The 19158-nt window shown below is 43.8% G+C and overlaps 1 long non-coding RNA gene across 4 annotated transcripts; it reads right to left on the reverse strand.

Annotated features, from left to right (window-relative positions):
- Positions 1–7094: 7094 nt before the first annotated feature.
- On the reverse strand, positions 7095–17969 carry LOC127004251 (uncharacterized). 4 transcript variants are annotated; one of them, XR_007757717.1, is made up of 5 exons: positions 17703–17969; positions 16071–16225; positions 13758–15760; positions 8904–8998; positions 7095–7667 (listed from the first exon to the last, which is right to left on the reverse strand). It is a non-coding gene; the product is annotated as an uncharacterized LOC127004251 (long non-coding RNA). The 4 variants fall into 4 exon arrangements; XR_007757716.1 differs by having other exon boundaries at positions 13758–13875; positions 17703–17967; XR_007757718.1 differs by lacking the exon at positions 17703–17969 and adding an exon at positions 17611–17635.
- Between the last annotated feature and the right edge of the window lie 1189 nt (positions 17970–19158).

Consider the following 19158-nt stretch of genomic DNA (forward strand, 5'->3'; position numbering starts at 1 on the left):
TACTATTATTATTATTATTATTATTATTATTATTATTATTATTATTATTATTATTACTGGACTCTCCGCACGCTCCTCAGAGGGTGATTCACTTTCCCTTTCACCCTGGGGATACATTTACGACGTGTCTTTCGTTCCGTCGAGGACATTTGATAAGGCTTTCGTAGGGGTATTGAGCATTTCCAGGGGTAGTTTCATGGCCCTAGTGGTAGTCTGACCTTTCTTCTATCTTCTGAGGCCAAAAGTACAACCAATTTATAACCTTTTTCGCTTTTGGAATTTGGCGCAGAGGCGGAGGCTGCGCCGTCAAGTTCAAGTTCAAGCTCAGAGGCCAAGACGTGCTTTTTCGACCAAAATCTGAGAACCCATTTTCGTTAATCGGGGCTATTTCCTTGCAAATGTGGACACTCCTCATGTAAAACGTGCCGGCAAGCCCAGTTCTGGCCTCCAAATTACGATTCGAAGCCTACTTCCTGAGATATTGGCCTGTAAAGTTGACGGTGGCGAGTGAATTTGACGAAAATCTGAGAACCCATTTTCGTTAATCGGGGTTATTTCCTTGCAAATAGGGACTCTCCTTATGCAAAACGTGCCAAAAAACCCATTTCTGGCCTCCAAATTGCGATACGAAGCCTACCCACCGAGATATTGACCTGTAAAGATTGTGCAACTCTACGGGGTGTGACTACCTTTTTCCAAAAAAACGGTTATTTTGGGGTTTTACAGATACCGCCACCTCGAGGAAACGACAAAACATCCAGTGGTAGTGTCGGTTTTGATCTACGTCAAAAAATAACGGAGATATGAGCGATAATGTAAAATCCTACCAAAACCCTTTTCGGCCTCTCACGCCTTTATTCCGGGGCATTTCTTAATGTAACAGGTCTTATCTTGGGCACCAGATCACGAGAAAGCTATTGCTGTTTTCAGAATTCGTCTAGCTCCATTAATAATTGAGTTATGTTCATATAAAGAAAGTTTCACAGTTTGCCAAAGTGTGGCTTTATCTCTCAGTGATTTTCTTTGTCCTGGGCACCCAACTGAAGCTAAAGACTCGGGGAAGGTATTTCTTGTCTTGGTTTTACGATAGATAAACGGATAAAGTAGATATAACCATGATTCTGAGCAACTGTCGAAAATTTGCTCACATTTCAGCTGTTTACCGCGCCATTTGCCACTAATTCTCGTGATTGTGGCACTCCCCTGATGTAAAATGTGACGCTGAAGCTGTTCCCGTTGAGTAAATTCCGTTTGGTTGAGAATTAAGGGAGATATTTTAATGTTTCTTAATAAAAGGTGCTTGGGGAGGGGGGAGTGGTAAGGGGGTGAGGGGAAGGGGGGTGAGGGAGTAGGTAGTAAGGGGGCAGGGTAGAGGGGGGTGAAGTGAACGATGCCATTGGCTGCACTCAAAAAAATTTCATAGGTTATCGGACGTGTCTTAAATGTTTCGTATTTTTTATTTTTTTATTGTTGACCTTTTTATTATAGTTTACGGACATGGAATGCGTTCTTTTGGACATAATTCAAAATAGTATTACTTTACATGCATGTTGCGGGTGTCAAAATGGGTGGTGAACTGTATGAGTTTTAAGGATAATTTAACTTGATGAGCAAAACTAATGAAAGGGTCGTGAAGGAAAGCAGCTAAATATTTCAGAGGAGCCCCATGTCTTCTCCATCTCCCAGACGCTCTGTAGCCTGTAATAGAGTGCACAGAATGACGCCATAACCGCTATTTCATGATTCAATGCCGGTTTTTAGTATTATTTTTAGGTTTTGTGAGCTGGTGGGTATGGAAAAAGATTTGGTTTAATTATACAATGTGATTTATCTCCAGGATGAAGAGGAAAATGGCAATATATAAGGGTGAAGCCATAGGACCGCCATAGACACCCACAAAACGCTTTATTTCCCCGGCCATGGTAAATATTGTGCCTTTTAGTGAAGGAACACAAATAACGTAACACCAATGAAAGGTAAACACGTGAAAAAGCAGCACAGAGGACGAATAGGAGGAGAAATAAGGCCTAGATAAGGGAGTACCGAGCCCTAAGACCCAGGCCGAGACCAAGAGGCGGGGGCAAAACCCGCCACCGAGTCCATATTTTCCTCCTTACCTGTGTTTACGCGCAGGAGGAGGAAGAGGAAGGAAGATGGTTTTGACTGGGGAGGAAAGGAAGAGGGAGGACAGAATGGGAGGAAGGAAGGAAGGAAGGAAGGAAGGAAGATGTATTTTGACTGGGGAGGAAAGGAAGAACAGAATGGGAAGGAGGAAGGAAGGAAGATGTATTTGACTGGGGAGGAAAGGAAGGACAGAATGGGGGGGAAGGAGGAAGGAAGGAAGGGACGATGTATTTTGACTGGGGAGGAAAGGAAGAACAGCAAGGGGAGGAGGAAGGAAGGAAGGAAGATGTATTTGACGGGGGAGGAAAGGAAGAACAGAATGGGAAGGAGGAAGGAAGGAAGGGAAGATGTATTTTGACTGGGGAGGAAAGGAAGGACAGAATGGGGAGGAGGGAGGAAGGAAGGAATGAAGGCAATATATATTTTGACTGGGGAGGAAAGGAAGAACAGAATGGGGAGGAGGAAGGAAGGAAGGAAGGAAGGGAAGATGTATTTTGACTGGGGAGGAAAGGAAGAACAGAATGGAAAGGAGGAAGGAAGGAAGGGAAGATGTATTTTGACTGGGGAGGAAAGGAAGGAAGGAAGGAAGGGAAGATGTATTTTGACTGGGGAGGAAAGGAAGGAAGGAAGGAAGGGAAGATGTATTTTGACTGGGGAGGAAAGGAAGGAAGGAAGGAAGGGAAGATGTATTTTGACTGGGGAGGAAAGGAAGAACAGAATGGGGGGGAAGGAGGAAGGAAGGAAGGGAAGATGTATTTTGACTGGGGAGGAAAGGAAGAACAGATTGGGAAGGAGGAAGGAAGGAAGGGAAGATGTATTTTGACTGGGGAGGAAAGGAAGAACAGAATGGGGAGGAGGAAGGAAGGAAGGGAAGATGTATTTTGACTGGGGAGGAAAGGAAGGACAGAATGGGAGGAGGAAGGAAGGAAGGGAGGATGTATTTTGACTGGGGAGGAAAGGAAGAACAGAATGGGAAGGAGGAAGGAAGGAAGGAAGGGAGGATGTATTTTGACTGGGGAGGAAAGGAAGGACAGAATGGGGGGGAAGGAGGAAGGAAGGAAGGGAAGATGTATTTTGACTGGGGAGGAAAGGAAGAACAGAATGGGGAGGAGGAAGGAAGGAAGGGAAGATGTATTTTGACTGGGGAGGAAAGGAAGAACAGAATGGGGAGGAGGAAGGAAGGAAGGGAAGATGTATTTTGACTGGGGAGGAAAGGAAGAACAGAATGGGGGGGAAGGAGGAAGGAAGGAAGGGAAGATGTATTTTGACTGGGGAGGAAAGGAAGGACAGAATGGGGGGGAAGGAGGAAGGAAGGAAGGGAAGATGTATTTTGACTCGGGACGAAAGGAACCACAGAATGGGGGGGAAGGAGGAAGGAAGGCAGGGAAGGGCCGGAAGATGTATTTTGACTGGGGAGGAAAGGAAGAACAGAATGGGGGGGAAGGAGGAAGGAAGGAAGGAAGGGAAGATGTATTTTGACTGGGGAGGAAAGGAAGAACAGAATGGGGAGGAGGAAGGAAGGAAGGAAGGGAAGATGTATTTTGACTGGGGAGGAAAGGAAGAACAGAATGGGGAGGAGGAAGGAAGGAAGGAAGGGAAGATGTATTTTGACTGGGGAGGAAAGGAAGAACAGAATGGGGAGGAGGAAGGAAGGAAGGAAGGAAGGGAAGATGTATTTTGACTGGGGAGGAAAGGAAGGACAGAATGGAGAGGAGGAAGGAAGGAAGGGAGGAAGGGAAGATGTATTTTGACTGGGGAGGGACATAAGAACATAAGGAAACTGCAAGAGGCCAAGTGGTCTACACAGGGCAGCTCCAGAATCCCCCCCACTACTCACGATGGGTGAGGTGTAGTTTCAGGGGTTACAGGTAGAGGCTTAATTGATCCTCGATTACCTTCGGTACGGGCATACACTCCAGTACCCTGTCTCCTTACTGCACCCACACCTCACTGCCACCTGTTATCGTCGTCCATGTAGCTATCCAGTCTACTCTTAAAACAAGCTATCGTCCCTGCACTAACTATGTGATTGCTGAGTCTATTCCATTTCCCCACCACCCTATTACTAAATCATTTCTTGCCTATATATCCCATATCTATACTTTTCTAATTTAAATCCATTACTGCGAGTTCTATCCTGCTGGCTAATTCTCAATACTTTACTTATATCGCCTTTGTTGTAACCCTTGACCCATTTGAATACTTCTATCAGATCTCCCCGCACTCTTCGTCTTTCTTGTGAATGTAAGCTTAGATGTTTCAGCCTATTTTGATATGGGAGGTTCCTCAGCCCCTGAATCATCTTGGTCATCCTCCTCTGAACTGATTCTAGCAAGTTGATGTCCATTCTGTAGTGTGGGCACCAAAACTGGACAGCTTAATCTAAGTGTGTCCTAACTAACGCTAAATAGAGTCAGGATGACTTCCACACTCCTGTTGGTTACCGTCCTGTTAATTAAGCCTAATACCCTGTTAGCCCTATTCCTCACACTAATACATTGCTTCCTTAGTTGTAGGTCAGAGTTCACTAACACTCCCAAATCCCTTTCACACTCAGACCTGCCTATCGCTGTGGAGTCTAAACTATACCCGTGTAATGGGTTGCGTGTTCCTACACTAAGTACGCTACACTTGGTGATGTTAAAATTCATCTGCCAATTCTCTGACCAAGCTGACAGTTTGTTGAGATCCTCCTGCAGTGCTCTGGCATCCTCTTCTTACCTGGATTTCTTACCTGGATGACCTTTCCCTACGAGCCATGCTAGAGTGAACCGTCAGGCAAAGAACCGAAAGGTCTCACCAACCAATGCACCAGCCTATCCAAGCTCATCAAAACAACAGTACATAATCCAATAAGACATAGGCTGGAAAGTGCATTGGGAATTCATTTCGTATGGTCAGGGATAACTAAGTAAGCATTCACTAGGTAAGCCTTGGTAGGGCAGTCGATCATCAACCAAAAGGCTCCAGACGTTCCAGGAGCCCTCCAACGGTTAGCCGCGACCTGCACTTTATATTTTGTTTTTGGCAGGTATAGGTTTTTGTGGGGGGAGGGGGTCCAAGCCCCTCCCCCCACTGGCCAAGATCAGGGGCTGGACTAACTGCTCACCAAAGGGCTGGGACGGGGCAGCTCAGGGCGGACTGTCATGATTGGAGGAAAGGATAGGAAAGGAAGGGAAGGAAAGGAAAGGAAAGGAAGGGAAGGAATGGGAATGAAAGGAAAAGAAAGGAAAGGATAAGATAGGAAAATGAAGGGAAGGGAAAGGAAATGATAGGGAAGGGAAGGAAAGGAATTGAAAGGGAAGGAAAGGAAAGGAATGGGAAGGAAAGGATAGGATAGGAAAAGGAAGGGAAGGGAAAGGAATGGAGAGGAGAGGAAATTATAGGGAAGGGAAGGAAAGGAAGAGAGAGAGAGACAGGACGATAAAGGGAGAAACAGATAAAATTAAAGATATGAAGAAAAGAGAAGATAAGACAAAGAGAGAGAGAGAGAGAAAAGAAGGGAGAGGAGAGAAGAGAAGAGGAAAGAGGAATAAGGAGAGAGAGGATGAAAGAGAATAAGAAAGAATAAAAAATAATAATAATGAAAAAATATATTAATAACCGTCTTTATCCACAGCTCTGAAGAACGAAGGAAGAACAGAAGAAAGGAAGGAAGGCCATCTTGGAAGACTCAAGAACCAGTCACCCCAGTCCAAGGAAAGGTCGCAAGAGGTCAAGGAGCAGTCCAGTCCATTGTAAAGTTATTGGAAAAGGAAGGGAAAGGATAGGGAAGGAAATGAAAGGAAAGGATAGGAAAGGGAAGGGAAGGGAAGGAACAGAGAAGTGTATATATAGTTAAGCTTAAAGTCACATACAGTTAGATACATACAGTTACACTCACATAGATTTACATACAGTTTCGATGGTGCGTTTGACAAAGGCGGTTGACTCAGTGGGTAGCGGATTGGCCCGCCCCATGGTGTTATGGACGCTCTCAACACAAGTACAGTAAACCCTCAATATAACGGACTAATTTATTTATTTATTTATTTATTTTATTTCCTATAAAAGATAAAAGTAAAGAGTAGCCAAAAGAGAGGTCAATTTTGGGTGGAGAGGTGTCTTGAAACACACTCAGTTTGGGGGGAACTTAGTCCGTTAGGGCTGAAAGTCCGTTATAAGCGGCGAAGATTTAAAAAAAACGTAAAATAATAAAACGACGAAGCTAGTAAATGTAGGTATATATATATATTTTTTTATGTATGTTGTGTGCATGATGTCTGTATAGCCGCACAGCACTTGGCGACGCACTCCGAGGCACTGAGGTTGCTAGGTTGTGAGTGGGGTCTTGCGTGGGGGTCATATTGTTACGGGTATGGGTAGAATTTTACAAGTGCAGCGAGTAGTGGGCTTTTTTATTATTGTTTACTTTTTTTTGTGCCCTTGAGTTGTCTCCTTTGTTGTAAAAAAAAAAAAAAAAAGTGTTATGAAATCTGCTAACTGTTTCTGTCACAAATAATTAAATGATTGACTTTTCAATGCCTGGTGTACACAGCACCTGTAAAATAACTTGCAGAGAGAAATGTTCAACTTGCTTACAGTTTCTATATTTCGCACCGGGTTCGATTCCTGGGCGAAGTGGAAAAATTTGGGCGTCTTTTCCGATACCCTACGCCCTTACCTTGCCTTGCCTTAATGTCTCCTCTCTCTCTTTCTCTGGTCATCTCTGTCATCCCATAGTTAGTTAGTAGGTTAGTTGAGACACTTACTATTCAATATTATTACCTTGCCTCTCTCCCTCTCCCTTCTGATACCTTTCTCTTTTATCAGTAAATTTCTTTGTTCTTTCTTACATTATTTCTTTTCCTTTTCTCATCTCTCTCCTTCCCTTACCTCCTCTCTCTCTCTCTCTCATTTTGTTCTCTCTCTCTCCTTCTTTACCTTTTCCTCTCTTCCTCTCTCTCTCATAGGAATAGAACACACAAACATTACAAATTAACTTTTCATTAATAGAAAAACACACATACATACATATACATAGTAACTTTGATAAGGCTATGTGGGTGCTATGTTGGCTAGGGGGGGAGGGAAGGAGAAGGGGGTCCTTCATGAGGCTGGGGGGGTATGTGTCTGTGGGCGGTTGTCAACATACTGTGGGAGGTACATCTGTAGGGTCCTGTGAGCTGTGGTGAGGTGAGAGAGAGAGAGAGAGAGAGAGAGAGAGAGAGAGAGAGAGAGAGAGAGAGAGAGAGAGAGAGGGGGGGGCACCTCTATCTCGCCTCTCGAGTCTCACTCACTCACTCTATGATCTAATGTATATAGTTATGCATATGTTGTATTATATGTATATAGCTAATGTATGTTGTATGGACTAATAAAAATGAAAAATATAGAAAAAGGTGTTTGTCATATGTGTGTGTGTGTGTGTGTGTGTGTGTGTGTTCTCTTCTCTTCTTCCATTCTTCCTCCTCTTCTTCTTCTGATCTTCCTGTTGCCTTTATCATCATCTTCCTCCTTTTTCTCCTCTTCTTCTTCTTCTTGGTCCCAACATCAACACACACCTGAGGAGAATAACTGTATTAATGGATTGGAGAGAGAGAGAGAGAGAGAGAGAGAGAGAGAGAGAGAGAGAGAGAGAGAGAGAGAGAGAGAGACCTATACCAAATGAAGAAGATGCAATAACAGAAGGAGGAGGAGGAGAAACTATGCTAAAAAGAGAAATATGAGAGAGGAAAAAAAGGAAGAGAAAATGTGATGATCAGAGAAAGAGAATAAAGGAGGAGGAAGGAAGGAAGGGAGATAACCAAATGGAGGGAGGAAGGAGGCAAGGAAGAGGAAGAAGGAAGAGAAAATGTGATGATCCGAGGAAGAGAAAGAAGAGGAAGGAAGGGAGAGAACTAAATGGAAGGAGGTAAGTGGAGGAAAATGGAGAAGAAATTAGAAATAGAAGGGAGAGGAAAGAGAGAGACCAAATGAGGAAAAAAGAGGAAGATGCAATAACAGGAGGAGGAGAAACTGCTGAAGAAGAGAAATACGAGAGAAAGAGGAAGAAGAGGAGGAGGAGGAAAAAAGGGAGAGAACCAAATGGAGGGAGGAAGAAGGAAGAGAAAATGTAATGAGCAGAGGAAGAGAAAGAAAGGAGGAGGAAGGAAGGAAGGGAGAGAGAGAGAACCAAATGGAGGGAGGAAGGAGGTAAGGAAGAGGAAGAAGGTAAGTGGAGGAAAAGGGAGAAGAAATTATAAGTAGAAGGGGGAGAGAGAGAGAGAGAATGTATAATATTACATAGAAAAAACACACACACACACAGGGGACTTAAATTTCCCTGCCTACCTAGATATTGACAATGTAATATATTTGTACTGAGTGACTCCACAACACCATGGTCTGCCAGGCCTGCTGAGACCCACTGCTGTATGTATGTATGTATGTATGTATGTATGTATGTATGTATGTATATATATATATATATATATATATATATATATATATATATATATATATATATATATATATATATATATATATATATATATATATATATATATATATCACACGAGTCTGAGTATTTTTTGGGCAGATGTGTGACTTATTCTCATTGTTGTTCCATAATTATCTTGATGTCATTACTTTCTGTGTCTAGACCAAGTAAACAGACCAAGACAAGATTAATTTTAAGTAGACAGACTAACAAAAAGTGTCTCATCTTTTAATTAACAGTTTCCTGTACGAGTTGAGGGTTGTTGAGGCAGACCAACAAACAGACAGGCTAACATAAGTGCCTCAGGGTGTGTACTCACCCTCGGGTTTGGCCGGCAAGTCTGGCTACATCTTCTGTGCCTCTGAGCCGTCCAAGAAGAGACTCGCTGTGCTGCAGGGAGCTCTCAGGGGCACACTGGAGGAAGGAAAGGAAAACATCAGAAGGGAGAATGACAATGAAAAGGAAGGAACACTGGGAAGGAAGGAAGGAAGGTATGAGGGTGGACGAAGGAACACTGGGAAGGAAGGAAGGAAGGAAGGAAGGGAGAGAAATGATGAAGGAAATAAAAAGATTGAGACAGAGAGAGAGAGAGAGAGAGAGAGAGAGAGAGAGAGAGAGAGAGAGAGAGAGAGAGAGAGAGAGAGAGAGAGAGAGATGGGGGGGAGGGAAAGGAGAGAGAGAGAGAGAGAGAGAGAGAGAGAGAGAGAGAGAGAGAGAGAGAGAGAGAGAGAGAGAGAGAGAGAGAGAGAGAGAGAGAGAGAGAGAGAGAGAGAGAGAGAGAGAGAGAGAGAGAGAGAGAGAGAGAGAGAGAGAGAGAGAGAGAGAGAGAGAGAGAGAGAGAGAGAGAGAGAGAGAGAGAGAGAGAGAGAGAGAGAGAGAGAGAGAGAGAGAGAGAGAGAGAGAGATAGATAGCTATACATTAAGGTCTAACACTTGGTACATCTAGCCCGCCTGAAAGGAAGGATGAACATCACATAACCTTACTCACCTGCATATGACAAAATTAACTCTTACTCAAATGTTCTGGGGGAAAATTCATAAGTGGGCTACAATTAAATGACTGTTCAGGGAGGGGGATTCCAACCTGGCCGGCAGATTCATAGGTAGGCATGATAACCACTACACCACGGAGCCAGAAGAATTAGCCACACTATACCAGGACAAATAATTATTAGTGTGTGCCCTGGTAAGATTCATATGTGCAGCCCTGGTAGTGGTTCTTATTATGTAACATAGTGAGTCAGTATAAGGGTATTGGTGAGTAAGTTTATGGCCCCAAGTGACTCAGTGTCGTTAACCCGTCTGTCTGGATTGATTGGCACATTGCTGGTAGCCTGGTAACATATAGTCCCAGGTCCTTCTCTGCCTCTGTGGTGGATAGTGGGTGTTTCCCATGTGGTATTGGTGTGCTGGGTATCCCTTCACTGGTAGCCTGGTAACATATAGTCCCAGGTCCTTCTCTGCCTCTGTGGTGGATAGTGGTGTTTCCCATGTGGTATTGGTGTGCTGGGTATCCCTTCACTGGTAGCCTGGTAACATACACTCACAGGTCTTTCTTGCCTCTGTGGTGGATAGTGGAGTGTTTCCCATGTGGTATTGGTGTGCTGGATATCCCTTCACTGGTAGCCTGGTAACATACACTCCCAGGTCTTTCTCTGCCTCTGTGGTGGATAGTGGAGTGTTTCCCATGTGGTATTGGTGTGCTGGATATCCCCTCCCATGGTGCAGGACTTTACATTTTTCTTCATTGAATTGTAGCAGCCACTTTTTGCTCCATTTCAGTAGCTTGGTGATGTCTAACTGTAGGAAATCCGCATTCAAGGGGTTAACCTAGTAGCACATTTAGCACGTGCTACAGGCCCCGCGGGAATGTAAAAAATTAGTAACTAAAGTTTTTGCCCTTAGGCACAGTAGGCCGAGACAATATAATTACTCATTTTCCTGATTTTTTGTAATATTATTATAAATGATATTACTATATATAACCCGGTAGCTGCAGGGATCATGTTTATTAATGGTCCCTCTAAGCGAGGAAAATGAAAAAAAATCACCCCTCACACGAACCATTCCATAATATCATATATCAATGCATTTGTGATCAGATTATGTATCATCTATTTTGGGAGGTTTATATCACGGCACAAATTTGGCCCGTCGCTGCTTCCGGGATAAGAAAATATAGAAAACTTCACTAGGGCATAGTATAATAAGCCTGGCATTATAGTACACCGTATACGGCATATAGTCCAGGGCTTCCCAACTCAAATGGCGGCCCGCGGTCCAAATCTGGACTTGTGGGTGTTGCAGCTGGACCCAAGGCTCCAGCAGACATAACCATGTGTAAATTGAATAGCATGAAGGTCCTGGCGATGGATTCTCTTAACCCCTTGACTACGGATTTCCTACAAGAAGACCTCACCAAGCAACAGGAGTGGAGCAAAAAGTGGCTGCTACGATTCAATGAAGAAAAATGTAGTCCTGCACCTTGGGAGGGGATATCCAGCACACCAGTACCATATGGGAAACACTCCACTATCCACCACAGAGGCACAGAAAGACCTGGGAGTATAAGTTCACCAGGCTACCAGTGAAGGCCAAATCCATGCCAATTGCAGCGGACGGGTTAAAATGAGTATTTCCTTGACTGTCTGCAGGGTAAGTTAGGGGTGTGTTATACATAATATACTTAACCTGTTAATGCAGATAAAAGTTTAGTAGTATCGATTATATTAAATATCAATAACAGAAAAAAGGTTTAATGGCGGTCGAGGCACAAGTACACAGCTGAATCTAAGTGTGAGTTTTGGCCTCTTATCAATAGTATCTGTACTCATGAGTAAGCCAGTAGTACATTGGTAGGGTATTGAGTATAATAATATATCGTGATGACAAAGGGGTATAAAATAGTTTTTTTATTTTCAGAAGCGACCGCTCTGCTGGTGTGTATTCAATAGGTGCACGTTAAGTTGCAGGCACATTTACAGACCAACATTCGAGGGGTCATCATAACATTAAGTAAAGATAAATCTGCAGCGAATGTTGGCCTGTCAATATACTGCAAACTTGACGTACCTTATATATTTTGGGAAATATTGGATCAATGCTGTTGCGGTCCGACTCGGCTGTACTGTTGCTGGATCTCAACAAGACCTTTACGAGATAACACTGTATCGTCTGAGAGTTGATAATTCTTTTGGGTCTTGTTCTCCTAATGTCGAGATCGCGTTGAAGATTTATTTAACTCTAATGGTTACCAACTGCAGTGGTGAATGCTCCTTTCCAAAATTAACTAGACTCAAGAAGTAAGAGTCAGTATGGGTCAAACAAGATTGAACCACCTCTCTCTAATGAGTATTGAGCAGCACGAGTTACTGAGGGAAATTAGCACGTCAAGGATACAACTGAGGAGTTTTCTGTTGCCAAGTCTCGTAAGTGCTTCATGTGAGCCACGTTGGTCTGCACTCAGTTCAGCAAATGGTTCCAAGATTCTCCAAGGCAGCACTAATAGTCTACTGGCTAAGCTACTGCCTGCTATGTATGGTGTTCTTATTTAAAAAGGAATAAAAAGTGTACAAAATAAAGCCATCTTTTATCACTTGAGTCCTCCCTTCCCCTTTTCAAAAATACAGCTTTATATGAATTTTATCTCATTCCTCTACCTCATTATGTGGCCATTAACTGTGAGGCAAAGGGTATCTCATATTGTCCACCACTTGCATTACAGAGGTGACAGCACAGGACACAGGGAAGGCTTAACCCCTACAACACGAGGACGTGTATACTGTGTCCTTGCGTGCCCCGTACCACATCCCAGGACGCGCATACTGCGTCCTGGCTCGCTTTAACCAATATACAAGTTATTTTATCTCTATATTTATGCTTACATCTCAAAATTATCAATTAATTTATGTTTCTTTATATGCACCATTTAATTCTGCATGTTTTCATATATAATACATGATGATTGTGTTGAGTTTATGGCTGAAAACTTGTTATATTTAATAGCGACATTTGAAATTTGGCGCGCGGCGATCCCGGATACAGCGCGGCGTGCTGTTTTGGCCCGGCCGTAGTGAGTTTCTTTATGTGCACCATTTAATGGACCACATTGGCTATACAGGCATATGGCCACTCAACTCCAAGCTGTACTTTCCATAGATTTCAAGTTATAGAATAGTGTGTGTCTGAAGCTGTCTCCGAGATACACGGCCATGGTGCCGCCATTGCTCCAAGCCGATGACATTGCACACGCTTCACTCCTACCCGATTTCAGTTTTTCTCCAGGTCAAATAGTAGTGTCAGGAAATCGAGTAGAGGTAATAAGTGAGCGGTCGTAGGCTCAGAGCGGTGACTCTGCCAAGGCCTTGTATCCTGGAGGCAGCCTCAGATCCACTCTAGTACATAACTTGAATTCTATGGAAAGTACTGCTTTGACAGTTCACCAAGTGGCCACGTGTGGCACTGCCTGTATAGCCAATACGGTCCATTCTGCATGTTTTCATATATAATACATGATGATTATGTTGAGCGTATGGCTGAAAACTTGTTATATTCAATAGCGACATTTGAAATTTGGCGCGCGTGGCGATCCCGGATATGGCACGGGGCGCTGTTTTGGCCCGGCCGTAGTGAAGGGGTTAAGAGTGAAGATACAGGCCAATTCGTTGGACAGCACAAGACAGCTGATAGGTCCAGGCACAAACACAAACAATCTTGCATTAATAAGTTGGACAGCACAAGACAGCTGATAGGTCCAGGCACCCAACAGGAACAAAAAACACCATGATTCTTGCATTAATAAGTTGGACAGCACAAGACAGCTGATAGGTCCAGGCACCCAACAGGAACAAAAAACACCATGATTCTTGCATTAATAAGTTGGACAGCACAAGACAGCTGATAGGTCCAGGCACCCAACAGGAACAAAAAACACCATGATTCTTGCATTAATAAGTTGGACAGCACAAGACAGCTGATAGGTCCAGGCACCCAACAGGAACAAAAAACACCATTACTCCTGCATTAGTTTTTAATCAGACACTCTAAAAAGATGATAGTGAAAACACCAGTTAACTCTCACATTATTAAGTTGGACAGCACAGGACATAGGGAAAGCATGAGAGAGTGAAGGTATACCGGATAACTCTTGCAACATTAAGTGGGACAGACTCACCGTGGAGGGTTGGGTCAGCTGGGCGTCCTTCACAGGGGTGGTGAGGGCGCAGGCATCAGGAGTAGCTCACAGTAGGAGTTTGAGTACACTCTCTGCCACGACCTTCACTGTAGCCAATCTGAGGGTGTTAGTACATCAGTCGGGAACTTGAAATAGCTGAGAGTAAAGCTACAAGATGCCAAGTCAATCATCCACTCCATCAGGAAGTTATTTACTTAGGGTCGTATTATAAGCTATTTCACCGCCCAAGAACACCTATTTGACAAGGCTTTCGCAGGAGTTGTGGGCATTTCCAGGAGTAGTTTTATGACCCTGGTGGTAGTTTAACCCTTCTTCTGTACCATGAGCCTGAAAAACACTCATTAGAACCTGATTGATATCCCACTTTGACCTTTAGAAATAGCTGATGTGAGAAGGGAAAGTGTTTTGTAATACCAGCCTAATTAATCACAGTTATTCATTCATCAGTCAGTCAATCTTACACACACACACACACACACATGCAGAGGCAGTGTGGTCTCCCCATAAGAAGAAACACATCAAGAAACTAGAAAGAATACAAAAGATGGCAACAAAAATGGTTCCAGGGATTGACATACGAGGAGAGACTAAAGGAAATGGACTTACCAACACTAGAACAAAGAAGAGAAACGGGAGACCTAATACAAATCTACAAATTATTGAGCAAAATGGAAGAAGTAGACAACGAGGAGTTACTACTAAAAGAAGAAATTACCACCAGGAACACAAGAGGACACAGTAAAAAATTGAGGAAGGGAAGATGCTTGAGAGACATAAAGAAATATAGCTTCCCGCAAAGAAATATAGAGGTTTGGAACAGACTAAGTGAGGATGTAGTATCAGAAAGGAGTGTGCAAAGCTTCAAGGAAAAGTTGGATAAATGTAGATACAGAGACGGGACCACACGAACGTCAAGCCCAGGCCCTATAAAACTACAACTAGGTAAATACAACAACTAGCTAAACACACACACACACACACACACACACACCTGATGTGATAATCTGTTGATGCAGTGGGTTAAAGGAGAAACAAGGCTAAGAGGGGATGACCAACCATCAAGACTTGACCTAATTTTCACAAAAAATGTTGAGTTAGATGAAGGAGTCAGTCACGAGTGCCCCTTAGGAAAGAATGGCCATCAACTATGACAGATGAAAACTATGGAAGGATTTGAATACCAAGATGAGGCATATAAGGAAAAAAGGAAAAACTATGCAAAGGAAGATTATTATGTTGGACTCAAGACAGAGAATTGCAACAAAATGGTCCCAGAACTCTCAAATATGACGTATGAAGACAGATTGAGGGAGATGGACTTGACGACACTGGAACAAAGAAGGGAGAGAGGAGATTTGATCACACTGTACAAGTTGGTAAATAAGTTTGATGAGGAAAGAGTTGGAAAGTTTTGTTTATTGGGTGCAATATCTGTGGTCATATGCCGGAGAGAGACAGAAGGGGAAGGAATTATAGGAGAAGGGAACAGTTGGAAAGTTTGGTTTAGTCAGAGCAACATCTGTGGTCATATGCCGGAGAGAGACAGAAGGGGAAGGAATTATAGGAGAAGGGAACAGTTGGAAAGTTTGGTTTAGTCAGAGCAACATCTGTGGTCATATGCCGGAGAGAGACAGAAGGGGAAGGAATTATAGGAGAAGGGAACAGTTGGAAAGTTTGGTTTAGTCAGAGCAACATCTGTGGTCATATGCCAGAGAGAGACAGAAGGGGAAGGAATTATAGGAGAAGGGAACAGATCCCAGGAGACAGGACACAACCCCCTATTAATACCTGGTACCCATTCACTGCTGGGAGGACAGGGGCGTAGGGTGTCAGAAAAGCCGCCCAAATTTTTCCACTCCGCCCGGGAATCGAACCCGGGCTCTCTCGGTCGTGAGCCGAGTGTGCTAACCACTGCACCACGAAGCCCCCTGTTTGATGAGGTGGATAGAGATGATCTCTTCTTAGCATCACTAACGCAGGGGCTGAGAGGACACGGAAGGAAACTTAATAAAGGAGCCTGTTTAAGTGACTGGAAAAAGTAAAGTTTTTCACATAGAAGTGTTAACACATGGAACAGCTTGCGGGAAGAAGTGGTGGAGTATGTGGAGTTGGAAAGGATACAGAGAACCGCAACTAAAATGGTCCCAGAACAGATTGAGGGAGATGGACTTGACGACATGGACACTAAACCCTTCATAGAGCACCCTGGTGGTGGTGTTGGTGGTGGTGTTGAGTGGTGGTGTATTTCAAGGTGGTGTTGTTCTTGTTCTTGTTTTTTGTTGCAGTAGTTACGAGCGAAAGGTGGTGGTGGTGGTGGTGATTGGTGTTGATGTCCTCGCTGGTGGTGTTGAGCCTTGGGAATGGTGCGTGTGGTCAACTCCACCACCTGGTTGGCGTTCTGGAAGGTGCGCCGATGGACCAACGAGTCACGACCCGACATCTTCACGCTGAAATAATAATAATAATAATAATAATATTAATAATAACAAATATGATAAAGGTAGTTTCCTATACCAGTGTAAGCTATGAAGAAATAAAAATTGTAGTAGAAATAATAATAATAATAATAATAATAATAATAATAACAATGTGTATTGTTGAGGAAGGGGTAGCCTATTATTTTTGAGACCCTGACTATTTATTTCTGTGCAAGACATGATATTTACTATGGAGGCAATGTTACTTTCTATGTACCACTAAATTTGGAAAGTTTCGTTTAGTCGGCACAACATCTATGGTCATATGCCGGAGAGAGACAGAAGGGGAAGGAATTATAGGAGAAGGGAACAGTTGGAAAGTTTCGTTCAGTTGGCGCAACATCTGTGGTCATATGCCGGAGAGACAGAAGGGGAAGGAATTATAGGAGAAGGGAACAGACCCCAGGAGACGGGACACAACCCCCGATTAATACCTGGTACCCATTCACTGCTGGGTGGACAGGGGCGTAGGGTATCAGAAAAGCCGCCCAAATTTTTCCACTCCGCCCGGGAATCAAACCTGGGCTCTCAGTCGTGAGCCGAGTGTGCTAACCACTGCACCACGAAGCACCCTATGTACCACTAAATGAGTGACTTTTCAGCGCCTGGGGCCAGCACACGATATCCCTGTTGTGGACCACATGAAACGCCCTGAATTTTCTCTTTTCTACACTCTCACACGACCACAGTGTGTAGCTTAACACACGAGAAATTAATCCAGACAAGGAAAGGTTTTGCCGGCCCCGGGGATTAAATCGGCGCCCACCGAGACGGGAGAGCCGCGTAGTACTCCTTAACCAGTCTGTCTGAGGCTGGCCCCTCTGAGCTATGGGAGGCTCGTACTACACACAGCTCTAACCTATCTTAATGCTCTGCCCCCCTCAACTCCCTCTATTTTCCCTAGGTCCCTGTACAGCCTTCAGGGACAAAAAATATTGGTTTTGACAAGCGGACAGGTGGCGTGTTTATGTCACAAGGGTGTATTTTTTATTTTCAAAATCCCCCCATAAATAAGCATTCTGGGAGATTTTATACTTCAAAAATATCATTTTCCAGGAATCCAAGAAACACAACACTGTCATAACTCAGGAAGTATGAGTCCTACGGGCATCAAACTTTGGTCACTTCTGTTATGCCTATAGGCCATGTTTTAGCCAAACAATGGTAACTCTAGCTTATTACTAAAGGATTTTGTCAACACATTTGTCATAGGCCTTTGCCGGAAGCAATTACCTAACCCACTGGGGGTCCTCGGCACATCAACAGCGGGCCTCTTCCTCCACTTGTCTAGTACTGATTTGTTTCTAATACTCAGTTATAGCTTATCCATGCATAGGCCTACCCTGAAAACCTACCAGGACAATTTACCGTTTCACCCAACCAACGATTTTCTGAAGTGGTTCATGTTTTTCTGGTGGTAGATTTAGTGAATTGCACGATTTTGTACCTTAGTGTGGTGATTTGGTGGTGGTGGTTGTGGTAGTGGTGGTTGTGGTGGTGGCGTAGGGGAAGGGCACTTTCGTCATATGAAGGCTTCTCTGCGGTGTTTCTTCCTTTCCCTGGCCGCCACTGTCCTCTCCACCTTCTCCTCACAGGCTGTGGATCTTCTCGTCATTGTAGTTTGAAGGAAAACACGAGAAAAAGTAACGTTTATGGCGCTACGCAGGACGGCCCGTGAACCTACTCTTCCTCTTCTTCTTCTTTTGGGCATGGCGCCAGCCGGACCAAATTGTTGTACCGCAATGTTAAAATTATGGCAGATTCTGTGTATGAATTATGGCAGCACTATGGCAACGTGATTAACTCAATTTATTAAAGCTAAGATAGACACCCAAGTATTTGTAACAGTGGACACGATCGAGTTTGACGTCATTGATACGTGGAGCCCAACACACTCCATCTATTCTGACCCCCAAGAAAGATGGAAGATGATAAGCATAGTCCTGGATAAACACATGGATAGCAGGAGAGCGGATAAGGATAGGAAGATGTGGATAGTGTAGATGGATAGAGGAAAGGTGGATCTATAAGTGGGTGCAAGGAGGAGGAGGAGTGAAATTTAGTTTTGGATTAATTAACAACTAGACCCATAGAAGTGCACAAGTCTTCAAGCTGAAGAAGTATATCTTTAGCATATATAAAAACTTGTGTGCCCTGAGGAAAGGCCGGGGTACTGTGCAATTTTGTCCATGAGAATATTAAAGAGCAAAGGACTAAGGACCCCTCCCTGTGGAGTGCCCAATTCAACACTCCCTTCAGCAGAGCATGGAGCCACACCTCAGCCTTCCTATCATGCAAATAGTCTTTGAGCCACCCCAGTAATTTCCCTTTAACGCCCTTTAAAATAAGTTGTTCCAATATAACCTCTTTATTGGCTCTGTCAAAGGGAGGTCAATGAAAGCATGACAAACAGCACCTGCAGAACTTAAGCACTGAATCAAGCAGTCACCATGCAGTCCCTTCATAAAGCCATACAGATTCCGTGACATGGTATAAGAACATAAGGAGTCTGCAAGAGGCCGGTTAATTGGCCTCTATAAGCTCTCCTCCACTCACCCCCCCCCCACCTCACCACTTTAGTCAAGCACCTAAGTAGTATCCTTTCCATCATCTTACACAGACAGCTAGACAAGGAAATAGGTCTAAAGTTAATGCATCACCCTTAGGGATGGAAATGATCGCAGTAGTTTTCCAGGCAGATGGTAGCTAGGCTTTGTGAGTTGTAAGACATGTTAAACAAATCTAAGATAGGATTATCTTTTATGACTAGTAAGGCATTGATAACATCATAAGTGAGCCCATCAGGAGCTGTAGACTTGCCCGATATGACTGCACAAGGCAGTTCGTCACGGGTTATGGGTACACAGGTATACCATCAAGAATTAAGTGACAAGTTGTATTGA

This window comes from Eriocheir sinensis, chromosome 27 (genome assembly GCF_024679095.1).
Source record: "Eriocheir sinensis breed Jianghai 21 chromosome 27, ASM2467909v1, whole genome shotgun sequence".
Taxonomy (NCBI): domain Eukaryota; kingdom Metazoa; phylum Arthropoda; class Malacostraca; order Decapoda; family Varunidae; genus Eriocheir; species Eriocheir sinensis.